At 51.2% G+C, this 10,713-nt stretch overlaps 1 pseudogene across 1 annotated transcript; it reads right to left on the bottom strand.

The window, feature by feature from the left end:
- Window positions 1–7,473: 7,473 nt before the first annotated feature.
- On the bottom strand, window positions 7,474–8,569 carry LOC308308544 (E3 ubiquitin-protein ligase TM129-like; annotated as a pseudogene). The gene has a single exon. The product of its transcript is annotated as an E3 ubiquitin-protein ligase TM129-like (transcript).
- Window positions 8,570–10,713: the final 2,144 nt, after the last annotated feature.

Genomic DNA, 10,713 nt, shown 5'->3' with positions numbered 1-10,713 from the left:
TTTTAGCCGTAGCCAAAGCCAGCAAAAGAGCCGTCTTGAAACTCAAAAATTTCAACGGCATCCCTACAAGCGGCTCAAAGGGAGCCCGACATAGGCCCCCCAGAACCACCTGCAGATCCCAAACTGGGAACAAAGACCTAGTCACCGGCCTCAAACGTTCAACTCCTTGCATGAACTTGATGACCTCCGGGACTTTAGAAGGTGCCTTGCCCGCCACCCCCAGGTGACAGGCATTAATAGCCGCCAGATACCCCCTAAGGGTAGAAAACGCAAGACCACTTTTCAAGCGGTCCTGCATAAATTCCAGAATTTCCTGGGCTGACGCCACATGAGCCACCACAGGTGGAACACGCGACTCACACCAGTCCTCAAAGGCATTCCACCTTCCATCATAAGACGCCCTCGTCGAAGGCGCCTTAGCACTTTGAATGGTAGCAACCACTTCAGAAGAAAAACCGTCCGCCAGCAGGTTTAACCTTTCACGTGCCAAACCCACAGGTCTAGGGCCTGCGGGTCTTGGTGGAAGATCTCCCCCTTGGCCTGACTCAACAGACCCCTGCGCTGAGGCAGCCGCCAACCCGGTTCGCAAAGGAGAGGGGCAATCGCCGATCTCCAAGTGCCCTTGTAGGGAGCCACCAGGAGCATCTCCAGACCGAACCTCCTGACTCTCTCCAGAGTGGGACGGATCATGTCGAAGGGGGGAAACGCGTACAGTAGACCTCTCGGCCACGTGTGCGCTAAGGCGTCCAACCCCAAGGGAGGACTGCCCTTCACTGCGAAGAACAACGGACACTTCGTATTCTCCGCTGACGCAAACAGGTCCGCCACTGGCTGACCGAACTTGCGAAAAATCTGGCTCGCCACCCTGGGGTGGAGAGACCAATCCTCGTAGCGAGGACCTCCCCTGGACAGGAGATCTGCTCCGCTGTTGAGGAGACCCGGGACGTGTACGGCCCTGATCGACTTGAGGCGCGACACGCACCAAACCGTCAATTCTCGAGCCAGACGATCCAGTGGCAACGAAGACAGGCCCCCTTGTTTGTTGACATAAAACATGGCCGTCGTATTGTCGGTCCTGACCAGAACGTGACAATGTAAAATCCAAGGCTCAAAATGCTTGAGCGCCAGGAGTATAGCCATCAACTCCAAATAGTTGATGTGACGACCCCTCATCTCCAGGGGCCAAAGCCCCTGCGCTGTGCGCCCCTCGTGAGTGGCTCCCCACCCACTGAGACTGGCGTCTGTCGTGATCAACTTGTGGGAGACCACCTCGCCCAACGAGACTCCGCTGGTGAGGAACCCCTCCACCCGCCAAGGAGACAGGGCGATCGCGCAGGAAGGGGAAACCGTAACCTTCTTGTACTTCAAGGAGGGCGGGATCCCGAGAGATAACATCCAACGTTGAAAAGGTCTCATATGAAACCTGCCTAAACGCAACAGATGTACTGCGGAAGCCATCATTCCCGTCAGTACCATACAACTCCTGTAAGTGACCACCTGGCCCACTTGAAAGGAGTCGAGGCATTCCCGAAACCTGTCCACGCTCTCTGAGAGACGGGCCGACATGTCGGACGAGTCCAGAAGGACCCCAATGAAGGGAAGACGACGTGCTGGAATCAGCATGCTCTTGCCGTGGTTGACTATGAAACCTAAGGCCTTCAGGTGAGCCAAAACCACTTGTGTGTGACGCGCCACTTCGTGGGCGGAGCTCGCTGAAATCATCCAATCGTCGATGTACGTCGCCAACCTGACGCCCTGCTGTCTCAGCGGCGCGATGGCAGCTTCGGTCACTTTCACGAAAACCCTCGGGCTCAGTGACAGACCGAAAGGGAGTACTGTATACTCGTACAGGCGACCCTCGAAGGCGAACCGTAGAAATTTCCTGTGTGGAGGATAAATCTGAACGTGCTGATAAGCGTCCTTCAGATCCACTGAACAGTGGAAATCCCCCTGCCTGACCGACCGTAACATGGTGGGTACAGTTAGCATCCTGAAAACGTATTAGTGCCTTTAAGTCCAGGATGGGACGTAGCCCCCCCCCTTTCTTGTGCACCAGGAAATAACGGCTCCAAAATCCCAGGCGGGATTGGGTCCTGTCCAGCTCCACTATAGCACCCTTGCTTAGCAAGGAGCTGATCTCTTTTCTCAAAAGATTTGCTTTTAACCCAAGCGCCCTGGTATAAATAACCCTGCTTGAAAGCGGGGGTATGTCTGCGAACTGTAACCTGTAACCCCTGGTTATCGTTCGGAATACCCAATGGCTCGGGTTGCACAACTTCCACTGGTGCGCGCAGCGTGCCAGCGTGTTTTGAGAGAGAGAAACCCCACCACTGTGCTTCCGTGACGGCGGAGCTTTTTGGCGACGGGACCGGAAGCGGGAGACCTGCGTATCCGTATCCGGAACGACCGGATGCGGAGCGCAGGGGCTCAATAGGCCGCATGGCGGAAACACCTTCTGGTTGTACCGCTTGACTAGCGGAGCTTTTTGGCGGCGGGACCGGAAGCGGGGAGCGAGCTAATCCGTATCCGGTGTAACCGGAAGCGTTCGAACTTCGCTCGATAGAGAGACAGGAAGAACAAAGCGATTCGACTGATAAACAGACTCGACCACAACTAAAGCATTCTCCCCTGACAGGGGAGGAACTTTTACGTTTAATCCCTGCTCTAGGGCCTTTATGCTTGTCCCTTGACCCGGGCTCATAGTAGGCCGACAGAATTTGTGACTCATTGTTAAATTCATAGCATCGCCCACGCGAGGGAAAGTCCACTCGCGCGCATGAGGAACCACATAATTGTTTGACGTTAACATTACTGGTTGCTGATAAAACCTGTGATTGATTAAATAGTCCTGACGGGACTTCATCATTCCTACAGGAGGCATGCATAAAGGAGTCATCTTGTCGATGCGAGGGAAAGTCCACTCGCGCGCATGAGGAACCACATAATTGTTTGACTTTAACATTACTGGTTGCTGATAAAACCTGTGATTGATCAAAGAGTCCTGACGGGACTTCATCATTCCTACAGGAGGCATGCACAATGGGGTCGTCTGTGCTAGTGCGAGAGAGTTGGACAGAGGCAGACTTTGCTCTTTCAACAGATTTATTCCTGACACAGGAGGCATAAACATTGACATTTTCACTTCCCCGACGCGGGGTACAGAAAATAAACGCCCTCGCTTGGGGGGAAGGGGACCGAGAGACACCTCGGACCCCCGCCCCGACACAAACCCCCTCTTTAAAGTGTCATTTTCGCTGTCCCCTGCCGCGGCCCCCGCGGTAGGAAGACGGCTGCCTGTTGTCCCTGGACGGGCGGCGCGGCTGAGCGCGCTCGGGAACCACAACCTTGCTGCGGGGCTTGTCAGGCGCCCTGGCTGCAGAGGCTCCCCTGGAGGAAGAAGAGTGCTTCTTGAAAGAAGCAGAGCGGCCCCTCTCCTTGGCGCGGGAGGAGCGGGACACCCTCCTAGCCTGCTGCGGTTCCTCCTGAGGCACTGTAGTGGACTCAACGATGTCCTTAGCCGCCTTGAAGAAGGTAACTCTACCCTGCAGCAGCTCCAAACCCCCACCCATGAGGGTGGTGGGACTGTTCTCCATGTTGATGAGAGACTTGTACATTTCCCCACGAGGACCTAGAGGCTTCTCGCCCACGTCCCTCTTCGGCTCGAGGTCGACATAGTCGAGCCAGCGGGCTCTCTCAGACTGGAGGTTATAATCCATGGACCTGCCCATCCACTTAACAGCATGCCAATTGACCTTCAGCATGATGTCGAATAAAGTGTTCAGTTCAGCTGTGTGCTCCCCCGTGGGCAGACCTCTGACCAGGTCCTTGGTGGAAGCAAGCAAGAGCTGGTTTAAATTAAGGTCCTTAGCGGCCAGGGCAGCGGACCGGTAGGCGTTACGAGCCCTGTCCGACTGCATCTTATCCTCCAGGACAGTGAACCCCGGCGGGTTGGTGCCGACGGGGCCGACAAACGGCCCGCTCTTAGCCGTGCCCACATCCCTATACTGGGGTCTGACGGAGCCCAGAAAGGATTGTGCCAACAGGTGGTCCAGGTTAGGGCAGGTGGACATGCCTGCCTCCGCACCGCCAACCACATCCAACACAGAATAGGGCAGCTTCTTGGGGTCTTTATGAGTCTTCCATGAGGAATGTAGAGCCTTGGTGAATCCCTTCACCAGCGGCAGCCTGGAGAGGACATACGGGGCGGGAACCGAAGGCTCCTGCCCGGGCATTTCGTCATCATCCTCGGCCTCTTCAGAGGGGAGAGGAGGTGGCATTTCCTCTCCAACTCTGGCAAGAGCTCTCATGTAGACGGTGAGATGATCCAGCAATTCCGTTGCAGAATCGACGTCCTCTGCTCCCGCTTCACCCGCTTGACCGGCGGGTGGAGGGGCAGTGGAGCCTGAGGAGGACTGGGAGGTCCCTACGGCGTCCAGTTGACGTGCTGGAGCCCCAGGTGTATTACCTTTCACCGTGACTGTAAGTCGAGAACCATCGTCCTCCACCATGTCCTCCTCCTCCTCCTCGTCCTCGTCCCCAGAGTATTCAGAGCCCGAACCCTCGCTCTGACAAGAGCTCAGGTCCGACTCGCGCCTGAAGGACTGGACTGTTTTGCTGATGCTCACGTCGAGGGGGACGTCCCCGACGGTCACATCAGAGCGCTTCTTTTTGGGCACCGCGCCCGAAGGGGAAAAGGCTACCGGAGGGATGTTAGCCTTCTTGGTCACCTTCTTTGCGGCGACTTCGCCAGACCCGCCAGCTCCAGTGACAGTGGAGCTAGCTGCGGTCGGCCGCACGGCAGGCGGTGTCTCACGTAGCATGGCGCCATCTTGACTTGGATTGGCGCGCTGTTTACCAAACGGTGCTCCGGACGGCAGCGCCGCACCTTGACCAACGGTGCGGGCCGCCTGGGGGAGGAAAGACTGGGCTGTGGGATTCAGAGCAGCAGACCCACCTGGTGGAGCGCAGGCTCCGAGGCCTGCCCTAGCCAGGTAGAGGCGGTGTACCAGGACATCGTGGTCGAAGGCCATGCAGATGTCGCAGAAGGGTCCTGCTCTCCCCTGAGGACTCAGTGCAGAGAAGGCGTGTGCAACGCCCATGCAGCTAGCACAGAGAGGGTGACAATCCTGTGCGTCGATGAGTCCTGGGCAGCCCGGGTAGTCACAATGCCTCGGCATAAAGTCCAGAGGATCCATGGCGAAGCAGTGTAGCTAACGTTAACAAAGAGCTGACGAGCTAACAAGCTAACGGCTAAAGCTAGGCCACGCTTGATTCGTGAACAAGCGATAAACTTCTTTGCTATAGAAAAGAAAACCGTCGGTTTAAGACGGGACAAGAATAAATATTCTTAAGTACGGGTTAAATTCCACACTCACCGGTGGGCGACCTCCTATGCCGCCGCTTTAGGCTAACGAGCGAAGAATAAAATATATAAAGGCTGAGTTTCAACTAACTGAATGTGAATCGCAGAGAGTGAAAAAGAGGATGTTACTTCCGCCTCCGGGGGCTTTTATAGCCTGGAGGCGGGTCACTCCGGTTTGAGTGACAGGCCCTTCCTACCTTTGTTAGTACGGGAGCTGAAGTAGTTTCTCTGAATGATCGCCAGGGGGCGTCATTACCCAAGTGGGAGGTCATCCTGGAATCTTGACAGTAAACAGTGGATTCCCCCATCCTGTTGTTAAAATGTTTTAAAATATTCCAAAAGTTTTTCTTTTCTTTTTTTTTATAGCAGATCTACAAGCTCACATTGTGTTTACCTGATTTTAATGCTTCATTAAATATTCACAAAGTGCAGCATTATCAGTCTAGCCCAAATGGACATGCCCAACATCAGTGCAAATCACATGCCCATGTAGATCCCTGTGTGTGGTTGTGTGTGTGTGCGTGCGTGCATGCGTGCGTGCGTCCAGACTATGCCCATACGGTTACAGGGCCTATTGTAGGCTACTGTATATGGAGATCCTTGTTGTCAGTGCAAGTCAACATTGTTAGGCATTGGCATTTATCTCACTGCTCAGATTCCACCTGAAACAACAACACTTTCCATCTCCGAGAAGGATGGAAACATGAGGCTCCTGTAGACATGCTTGTGTGATGTCAGTAAACCAGACTGTATGTCATGGGGCTGGGCACTGGGCAGTATAATAATATCCACATTACATATCGTAATATGACAGCAATTCCCAACCTGTGGGCCGTGAAGATATATTGCAAGTGGGCCCCACTTGATACAAGATAATATTGACCCATTAAGACCGGTAAAGCTGCTGTATCTGTGTCATTTTAGATTGGATTATTTATTTAAAAAGCATGATTGTATACTTATTGTATACAAACAGATATACAAGCTCATGGCGCATCACTTAGTGCCGCACCACCTGCAGATCTACAAGCCATGAGCTTGTAGATCTGCTATTTTTCTTCCTCAAAAAATGCAAATCATTGAATATATATTTTTAAAGCAAATTTACATTTTGTAACTCACATCTTTGTTCTGGGGTCCCTGGAACAAAATACGGCCAAATACATAACATTTTTGAGGGTCCTTCCTTGACATGAAAAAGTTTAAAAACCACTGATATAGTGACATCAGTTTTCAGCAAACTGTTAGGCCTTAATGGGGTGGGTCAAATAATAATAATAAAACAAATAATATGAAAAAGAAATCCATAGCATTTTCTCACCATTCGGCTGGCGTGTTAGGTGGTCAGGTGGGTGGGTTGTTAATGCTTTTGGGATTTTCAATTGGGCACTGGTCCAGAAATGGTTGGGTACACCAGGCTGTGATATGAGATACCGCCTGGGCAGTGGTGCATTGGTGATTCAATGTTTGGGGAGTCGCTTATCTAGAGACGTCCCTCGAACGTCGCTCAACACCTACTATACAGGTCTATTGATATGCATATAGGGTTGTTTCTTTGTTAAAACACCCTGTTGTGACTCTAAAGCGTTGGCGAGGTGTGAACCTAAGGGTTTTGGGACAAATGCATACCGTTTGCGTGAGAGGCGAGACCCCTGCTCAGAAAAGATATGGGGCGGCGGGGGCGCGAGACCCAAGACTAATTCAACACTGCGCCTGGGATTCTGGATATCTCAACATCGTGACATGGGATGGGAAGTGTTGGCCTTGGCCTCAATCACGTGAGACCTAATTGTAGGCTATACTTTCAAAAGTGGTGAAAATAGCCAAATCACAAGTCCTCATCGCGATGGGTTGCAGGCTTACAGATCCACCACCTTAAAAAAAAAAGATCTTGAATCTTCAATTTACTACATTTATCGCAAAAATATATACGTATAGAGGTATATTTGGCCCAAAGATGTTGGGCCAAATGATACTTCACACGGTCTGCGACGCCTAACTTTAGTGTGTCATTTGGTAGAGTGGTTGAAAGCATGTGTCTGTCTACGCAGTGTCTGTGTGCTTGCGTTGCGTGCGTGTGCGTGTGCGTGTGTGTGTGCGTGCATGTGTCCTCAGTGAACCAGACAGACATCCAATATGCAGAACTTGGCCCTGCAGGTGGGGCAGGAGACTATGCCAGCCAGCCAGGTCTCGGGCCTGCGCTGGTCCTGGCGGCTGGCAAACCATCTGCCCAGACAGGACAGGCACCACGCGGGCCTGCAGAAGCACTGCTGGCACTCGCTGCCGCTACCGCTGTCACCGCCTTCCTCCTGGCAGCACCTGACCAGTTTGGTGGACGCCGGGACCTGCATGCAGCCGATGCAGGGCTCCAGGTCCTGGCCGCTGGGCAGCCCGTAGGGCTGGTTGAGCTCCACCTGGGCCCTGAAGGTCTCCAGGAAGAGGTCACCGATGGTCTGGTGGATGGCCACGTCGGCCGCGTTCCTGATGGGAGCGCGCAGCCTCTCCCGCGCCTCCACGTATTCCGCCGAGTTCAAGCGGATGTCGAAGGGCTGGACGGCGGGGTTGCTGCTGGCCACTCTCAGGGTCAGCATCTGCGTGGGCGAGGCCGGGTCCGGGCTCGGCGGGCACCGTCTGGACTGGGTCACGGTCAGGTGGCTGTCGCTCTGCAGGGCCACGTGGACGTGGTAGGTCGTGGCCTTTAGAAGCCAGGTGTCGGTGATGACGACTCTGGCCCCGGGGGGCCCCGCGGCGAACTTATCCACACGCTTGAACTCGGCGTTGATGCTCGACGCCACATCGCTCCAGTCGGAGTGGGGGGGGTGGGGCGTGCGCCCGCAGGGCCCGGCTGATTGGGTGGTTGGACCAGCGGCGGCGGGACCAGTGGACGACGAGCGCCAGGCCGGTCACCGGGAGGCAGAGGGAGAGGAGGAGGAAGGCTCGCCACCCGGTGCTCACCTGATGGAGGGTGTTTTCGGGAGCAGCTATGCACATGCCCATGTAGTAAAGCAGAGGCAGTGCACTGTGGAGCAGCAATGTGAGGCTGGTCCTCTTCACATGGTGCTGGATGAAACCCGTGCCTTCGCTGCCCAGCCAGGACGAGAACAGGCTCTGGACGATGCCTGACTGGAACTCATAGTTGGGGGTGAACACGAAACAAAAGGTGAACACGGTGTAGGCCAAGGTGAACAGGACTCTTTGACTCTCCATGACACACTCTCATATGGAGGCGTAAGGTTAATGTCTAGGTCAGAAATACATCACTGCCTTATATTCTCATCTACTGTTGATGACTGGTGGTGATGCAAAGTGAACCTGCCTTTTGTTAACCTTTGCACAACAGAAGAGTGAAGCTTTTGATCATGATTCACACACTGTTGTCATGCTTCGCATGACATCACAATCTATCTATAAATTAGGGAAATCAACGTATGTCATCCAATGTGAAAACCCTTGGTAAAACACACGGTGACGTCACCCAATGAGAAAACCCTTGGAAATTAAAAAGAATAGAAGTCCGCACAACAGCTGATGCTCCACAGTGTTTATTAAATTAAAACAAAGTTTGACAATGTTTCGGCCATCAGCTGGCCTTCATCAGGTGGAAATCATTAGTCACTTTTCTTCCTTTTATAGGATAGTGAGTCACATGACACATCACACGACCATAATAGTTTTCAAGATACCATATAATGAATACAAAGATATACAGAAAAGATACCATGGAATCCACCACATTACATTTTTAGGATATTTTTTAGAACAGCATTTTGTCAGTTTTGTAAGTATTTTCTAAAAGGTTACAAGTTTAAAAAATCAAACCTCGGTTCGAAGTGAAGCGGTGAACTTTTATTCTATGTGTTCTAGAGTTATGAACTCTGTGATCTATACATCTATACAGTTATGGACTCTGTGATCTATTCATTCTTTATATATTCTGAATTCTACATTCTTTATATATTCTGAATGAATATACAGTATAAAGAATGGAGGGCTGAATTATCATGTGAAGCTTGACCAATCCTCAAAGTATCCATTCATCTGACCGGGAGGGACACTACACACATATTCTGGACGTACAGGACAGATAAAGCCTATTCATTCTAAACTGAAATGGCCATATATGGACATGGGACACACATTTTGCTTTTTGAAAAAGCCTATTCATTCTGGACTGATATTCTGGACGTATGGGACAGAGAAAACCTGTTCATATGGACATGAGGTGACATACATTGTGTTTTTGAAAAACCCTGTTCATTCTGGACTGAGATCACCATATATGGAAATTAAACACACATTTTGTTTTTGAAAAAACCTGTTCATTCTGAACTGAAATGACCATATATGGGCGTGGGACACACAAAGCCACTCATAGGAAGCGGTTTTCACCGCTTCAAAAATAAATAAAAAAACGATAAAAAAAAAACCTTGGAAAGACAGAGTGACGTCATCAATCAGGTGATGACGTCATCATCACCATCAATAAGTACAATATGAACATAAAGGTTGATGTCATAATATTGAGGCATACAGTATACAGTATAAGGGCCATGAAGCATTATAGCATAGCATATGCCAGATGGGCATAGATGGGCATAAACAGGTATATATCCGAAAAGCTTGAGGATTGTTGGATTGATGAGCTTCACGTGACACTCTGACCAGACTATAAGAGGGCCAATTTCCATGATCGGTCAGGTTTCACTTCACTAAGAAACGGGATATACTAGAGTATATCCACAAGTTTCCGCGGGAGTTTACTGGAGACTATCAGGACCAAACTTCCGGGTTTAACAGCAGACATACAAGCTCACGTCGCGTCGCAGATGCAACCCGTTGTGAGCTTGTAAATCGGCGGCGGAACCTCGGTGCAGACGTTTGCGCAATGCACTATGGGGCGTAGGAAACTCGTGGATACAGTAATACTTGAAAAATAGAAAAAAGTGTGGTTGCCTTTGACGTGATTCACACTTGCAAATGAATTCTGTCTTGCCATTAGAATTTTCCCCATTCAAGTCAATGGGGAAAATGTATTCACTAATACATTAATGCCCTTAAATGGAGATCTCTGGGTCAGTCCTTGTCTCTTTTATGCCCATACTGTATATGGAGATCCCTGATCTGGTCATCAATATTAAGCCTATATTTTGGAATGCCCATATATGGACATACTGCAATATGAACGTAAATATATATAACGTATCTCTCTTAGCAAAATGCACTCCTGCTTATCCCAATGAAGCCGGTCGATTTGACATATGGCCCAAGTGCGTGCCACCAAAACTGTGGGACGCGTAGCACGGCAAAATAAAGTTTATCTGGCGTGGATGGAAAGAGTAAAGTACTATAGT

This window comes from Nannobrachium achirus (genome assembly GCF_963921795.1).
Source record: "Nannobrachium achirus genome assembly, chromosome: 23".
NCBI lineage: Eukaryota > Metazoa > Chordata > Actinopteri > Myctophiformes > Myctophidae > Nannobrachium > Nannobrachium achirus.
The sequence above is the reverse complement of the archived record's forward strand: the minus strand, read 5'-3'. Positions and strand labels throughout refer to the sequence as shown.